Source organism: Pinus tabuliformis, chromosome 1_1, assembly GCF_031772625.1.
Source record: "Pinus tabuliformis cultivar Carrire ecotype Pingquan chromosome 1_1, CPIR1, whole genome shotgun sequence".
Taxonomy (NCBI): domain Eukaryota; kingdom Viridiplantae; phylum Streptophyta; class Pinopsida; order Pinales; family Pinaceae; genus Pinus; species Pinus tabuliformis.
This window is the reverse complement of record NC_142297.1, coordinates 376,418,328-376,424,292: the sequence shown is the minus strand read 5'-3', so window position 1 is coordinate 376,424,292 and position 5,965 is coordinate 376,418,328. Positions and strand designations below refer to the sequence as shown.

At 30.1% G+C, this 5,965-nt stretch overlaps 1 long non-coding RNA gene across 1 annotated transcript; it reads right to left on the bottom strand.

Annotated features, from left to right (window-relative positions):
• Positions 1–3,873: 3,873 nt before the first annotated feature.
• Positions 3,874–4,500, bottom strand: LOC149213206 (uncharacterized). Its single transcript, XR_016250311.1, has 2 exons — positions 4,397–4,500; positions 3,874–4,211 (listed from the first exon to the last, which is right to left on the bottom strand). It is a non-coding gene; the product is annotated as an uncharacterized LOC149213206 (long non-coding RNA).
• Positions 4,501–5,965: the final 1,465 nt, after the last annotated feature.

Genomic DNA, 5,965 nt, shown 5'->3' with positions numbered 1-5,965 from the left:
CCTATATGGTTGTTGACAGTTGGCTTATTCTTACATTCATCTTTTTATTAGTTGCTGGAAAGATTTCTTGGAGGAATTAGTGGATAGAGTTTAAGTTGGAGTCTAGATGACATTCAGTGTATTCCTACATTACATATTTGTAATTTCATAGTTTCATTCAATTGAGGAAGAACCAGATTCATTGTATCACTTTTGTTTTCCCTTTCCCCACTTATATACTAGTGTTTCAGCTCTAGATTTTATTTTTTCCTTCTACTTTTTCTCTCTGAGATTGAATCTAAAGTTTCCAGTACCTAGCAGAGCCTTTTTCTCTTCTATCATAAGATGCATGTGTGTGTAAACCTATGTAGTTGATGAAATAAGTTTGGAGTGGATTGAAACAGTGAGATTTTTCTGTGGTGGTGGTGATGAATCATTTTTTCAATTGAGCATAACATGTCTATATGATATAATGCAAAAAAATGGAAAACAAAGTGAAATTTTTAAAGGGTGCATTGAGCTGCTCTCATTTGGCTATTCATCTCCAGTTGTGTTGAATGTTAGAAATGGGGGCCAACTGCAAAACTTTTTTTCTTTCATGAGACTACAAAAATCGGTCTCCAAATGAATTGAAAATGTCCTGGTGCACTCTGGGTTGTTCTATCACTAGTCTTACATGGGATGTTTGTATTCAGGTCATTCAGGTTATTATTATTTTTAGTTATTATATGATGTCCAACTATGTGGGGCCTTCTAAATGGGTAAATTTCACTTGGGTATTATGGACAATTGAGTCTTCAATTATCTTTTGTGCTTTTCCTTTCACTACAGGGTCTTTAACATTCATTACTGTTTGATACGCTGAGCATTAAATATCATCTACCCTTCTTTGTGCTTTGCCTTTCACTACAGGGTCTTTAACATTCAATACTGTTTGATATGTTGAGCATTAAATATCATCTACCTTTCACCATAAACCATAAAAAAATAAAGCTTTCTTTATATATAATTTATTTGAATGAAAAAAAGGGAGAAAGTTGTTGTTTCAATTTCTCTAGCGTGGCATACAACAAACTGTGAAACACATTGTTTCAATTTTAACAGAATAAGCATGTAGTTCATTGAATTAAAAATCAAATTATGTCCAAGCGACAAATTAGAACACCCATTTTTAAAAATCCCCTTATCAGAGAACAAAATGGAAATATGCTTATTTCCATTAGAATCCAATGTCAAGGCTATGATACGCAGCTTAATGTTATGAATAGTGTAGCCTATTTACATGAGATCGCCATTGTGAACTAATGGCATTCTAGGAAGGGGTGTCTTCCTTGTGTACAATATTAAACAAGTTCTTCATTAGATATATCAAATTTTCTAATAATACAACATTCAATAATCATGTGATTCTGGATCCTATGAATAGTAATAATGGGATACATAGGACTGAGAATTGACCATGGTTGGCAATGTCTAATCTCAGTAATTAAGCAGCGAAAACTGCAATTGAAGAAGTTGATGATAGAAATCTGCAGCAAAAGGCCTTTGATCTGGGTCTTGTTCCAAGCATCTATTCTGTAAATTCCTCAACAACTTAGACACATTCAGCCCACTTGTCCTGATAAGGTGTCCAGTACTCCACACATCAACTTTAACCCCATGAACACCCCTAGACATCTCAGGAGCATGGTTCAAGCCACTAAGATTATGAGGGTAAATCTGAGGTGCACCAATGGCATCCTCAAAATCTATTATAAACCACTCATCTGATTCAATGTTCTTCATCACGTTATCCCACCTGAGATCCCTGTGCATAAACAAAAGGGTGTGCAAAGACACCAGTGCCTTGGTCACAAATTTCAGAGCTTCCACAAGCTGTTTGGGTTTGTTCGTAGTTTTTAATTTTTATCTTTTTTCTTTAATTTAAAATCAACAACTATAAATGTAATTTTAAGGATTTCCATAACTCTTCACTTGGTTTGGTGTTTGGTTTTGTTCATCGTTTTTAATTTTTATCTTTTTTCTTTAATTTAAAATCAACAACTATAAATGTAATTTTAAGGATTGCCATAACTCTTCACTTGGTTTGGTGTTTGGGTTTGTTCGTAGTTTTTAATTTTTATCTTTTAGCTTTTTTCTTTAATTTAAAATCAATGACTATAAATGTAATTTTAAGGATTGACATAACTCTTCACATAATTTTTTAAAATGTGCTAGCTCAATGGAAGAGCATCTGCTTTTGGAGGTTGGTGGTTCGATTCCACTGTGCACTAACATGAATTAATCAAGTTAATAAAACAAATTAATTTTATATTATAACAAATTAATAAAACTAATTAATAAAGCAAATTAATTTTATTTTATAACAAATTAATTTTATATTATAACAAATTAATAAAGAAAATTAATAAATCAAATTATAACAAATTAATAAAGCAAATTAATTTTTATTATAACTAATTAATAATTCAAAATTAATTTTATATTATAACAAATTAATAAAACAAATTAATAAAGAAAATTAATAATATTAGAACAATTAATACTTTATATTAAATCAAATTAATATTAAAACAAATTAAAAATTTTATTTTATTTATAAAATATTAATAAATCAAACTAATATATAAAATATTAAATAGCTAATTAATTTTAGATTATATAAAATTAATCAAAATTAATTAAATATTTAATACAAATTAATAGAAAAATTTATAAAATTAATTAAAATTAAATAATTTTTTTTAAAATAAATTAATATAAAATTAATTAATAATCATTTCAGCCGAGAGTTTGTCATGTTTTACCTCTTCACTATTTATTACTTCTTTGTTGCTCTTTTGTCATCATCATTCTCATATCCTAATGATGGATCCCATTTGGGATTTGAAACGTTGGTACAAAAATGTTAAAACTGTGGATTCTCCGGTCATTGATCCAAATGAATTAATCAATGATTTTGTAGTTAATTTTTAATTAAATGTTTTTATATCGATTTATTTCAATTGTGAGATATTTTTGGATTCATTGTTTTATATTGTCTCTAAAGAGACAAAAGTGATCTTTAAATAAAAATTTTATTGTCTCTAGAGAGACAATAGCTAGTATTAAAGACATATTGTCTCTAATCCAAGTGTTGTCTTTAGAGAGACAAAAATGAAATTGTCTCCAGTGAGACAAAAATGAAATTGTCTCCTAAGAGACAATAATGGTTGTGTTATATACTCTCTTTATAGAGACAATATTTTTTAAGACAATAATCTTTAAAACAATATACTTTAAGACAATATTTTTTAAGGCAATAATATTTAAGACACTATTTTTTAAGACAATAATATTTAAGACAATAATTTTTTAGACACGTGCTTAAAATACAATATTTAAGACAATACACAATTTTTTTTGTCTTAAGTTAAGACAATTTACCCAAAAATTGTCTCAAATATTGTCTTAAAACCCTCCTTTATGTAGTAGTGTAAACTAACTTTATATCAACACATAGTCAGTCCTAGATAAACTGATAATCTTGCATTGCATTTATTCTTTCCCATACCTGCCATGCAATAATAATGTACTTAACCAAAACCAAAAGAAAAGAAATCGATGACGCCTTTGTGTAGACCAAAAAGAAAGCGAAATCATGAACTATGACATATTTGTGCATGCATATACTACACTAAAGAAATATTTAACTAGATGTATTGCACTAAAGAAATATGAAGCAAGATATCACATAAATATCTATAAATATGTAACAATAGATACACTTAAATTTAATTAGATACATTTAAATGAATATATACATTAAATTTAATTTTTTATTTAATTTGTTTATTTAATTAACTATTCAATTAACTACCTATTAGGAGATATCACGACCCGACCATAAAACCATTAAAACAAAATAACCATGCAAGTAGTTTTTTCTCATACATAAATCAGAATTACAATATACCAGCATCCATCTTCTTCTATTTATAAGTAAATAGAGTATTTGGCTCTAAACTAACTATATATCAACACATAGTCAGTCTTAGATAAACAAATAATCTTTGACTGCATTTATTCTTTCCCGTACCTAGCATGCAATAATAATGTACTTAACCAAAACCTTGAATTGATATGGGAATGCCTTATAAGTAGACTATTTGGCTCTAAACTAACTATATATCAACACATAGTCAGTCTTAGATAAACAGATAATCTTCGACTGCATTTATTCTTTCCCATACCTGCCATGCAATGACAATGTAATTAACCCTAAGGAAAAGAAATTCATGACATATTTAATGCCAAAATTATTAACGATGACATATTTGTGCATATAGTGCAGTAGTGAAGCAAAAGCGAAGCATAAATTTCAGAGAGGAAAACAAAAGCCACTTAGTATAAGTTGGTCTAGTTAAGTTGCCATTACCTGGTGTCATAAGTTGCTCTACAATTTTATCGGGCTGTTGTTGCCGCCACCTTTGTTGTTGTTGTTCATGGTGTTGTTGCTCTTGGTGTTGTTATTGTTGCCGACAATGGGATTGTTCATGGTGTTGTTGCTCTTGGTGTTGTTATTGTTACCGACGACAGGATTGTTCATGGTGTTGTTGCTCTTGGTGTTTTTATTGTTGCCGATGACGGGATTTTCATCAATCTTGCTGCTGTTGCCGCTGTTGTCGCCGAAGATGGGATTCCCATGAATCTGGGTGTTGGGGCCAATGACGTTCTTGTCACTGCCGTTGAACCTGCAGTCAACCTTATTGTTATTGCCCTTGAAGTTGTGCCCTACTTGTAGCAAATTGTTCATGTTGTTGGCTTACGGATATTGAAACTGGAACGCCTTTGAAGGCAACAAGATTCCCACTTCTGCAAAAAATGGCTTCAGTTCAACAATACATAACGTGGACATTGATAAGTTACTGTGAATCAATGCTTAACGTGGACATAGAATATGAGCAAATCAATGATATCTCACAGATTAGAAATATACAACCATACCTAGAACTGGAGTAGGGCAAATTCCATAAGCAAGAGGTGAGAAATACAATTGCATAGCCTGCCTTATATAGAAGTAGGCGAACTCCAAACTCGGATTTGAAAACCATCTACACTCCCAACCAGGGTCAAGTTTTGAAGTTTTCATGTATTAAATTTACATGAATGACATCATCAATCATGCAAAGACCAGCGTCACGAGGATGACATATTGTGGACGCCCTGTTGGGCAGACGAGTTATTCTTTTTGAGATTGAAGTGTTTAATCATAAATGTGATTTCTTTAGTATTTGTGACTGTTCAAAAACTTTTACTTTTATCATGGGACCCACTGACCCTTTAGCATAATCTTGCAAGCAACCCTTTTTTTTGGTGGACTTTTACCATGTGAATTTAGGTATCACATGTCGCTTTATACTTCAGAAGGAAAATCTAGTGTGGTTATATGAAAATCTTGTCTATGTGGTATACTTTTTAATTATTATTAATAATAAGGTAATCTTGCATTGAATTTAGGTATCACATGTAGCTCTATACTCCGAAGGAAATATATGTGTGGTATATTTTTTAATTATTATTAATAATGAGGTTTTTTATGTAAGATAATAATAAGTTTGTTTATGTAAGATAGGTTTTGGTAGTCTTGTTAATAAATGTTTTTTTTTTTAACTTTTTGAGAATTTATTTCAATAGAATCACTCGATTCATTATTTTCCTAGAAATGTATTTTTGTGGTTAATATTATTAAAAATGTATATAGTTTTATCTAGTATCAAGTGCTTTCATGTAATAATATTAGTTGGATTCATAATAAGATTACTATTATAGATATTTGGTGGTTATTGAAGATATCTTTAAGGAAAAATAATTGAGTTCAAAATTGGAGGATTTACCTCTCAAATTAGTTGTGATGAATCTCTCATACTACTTTATAAACAATTCATTTGAACTGAAGTTGGGGTGGTGGAGAACTTATGGCCTACCTCCTTTTATTTTGTTTCAA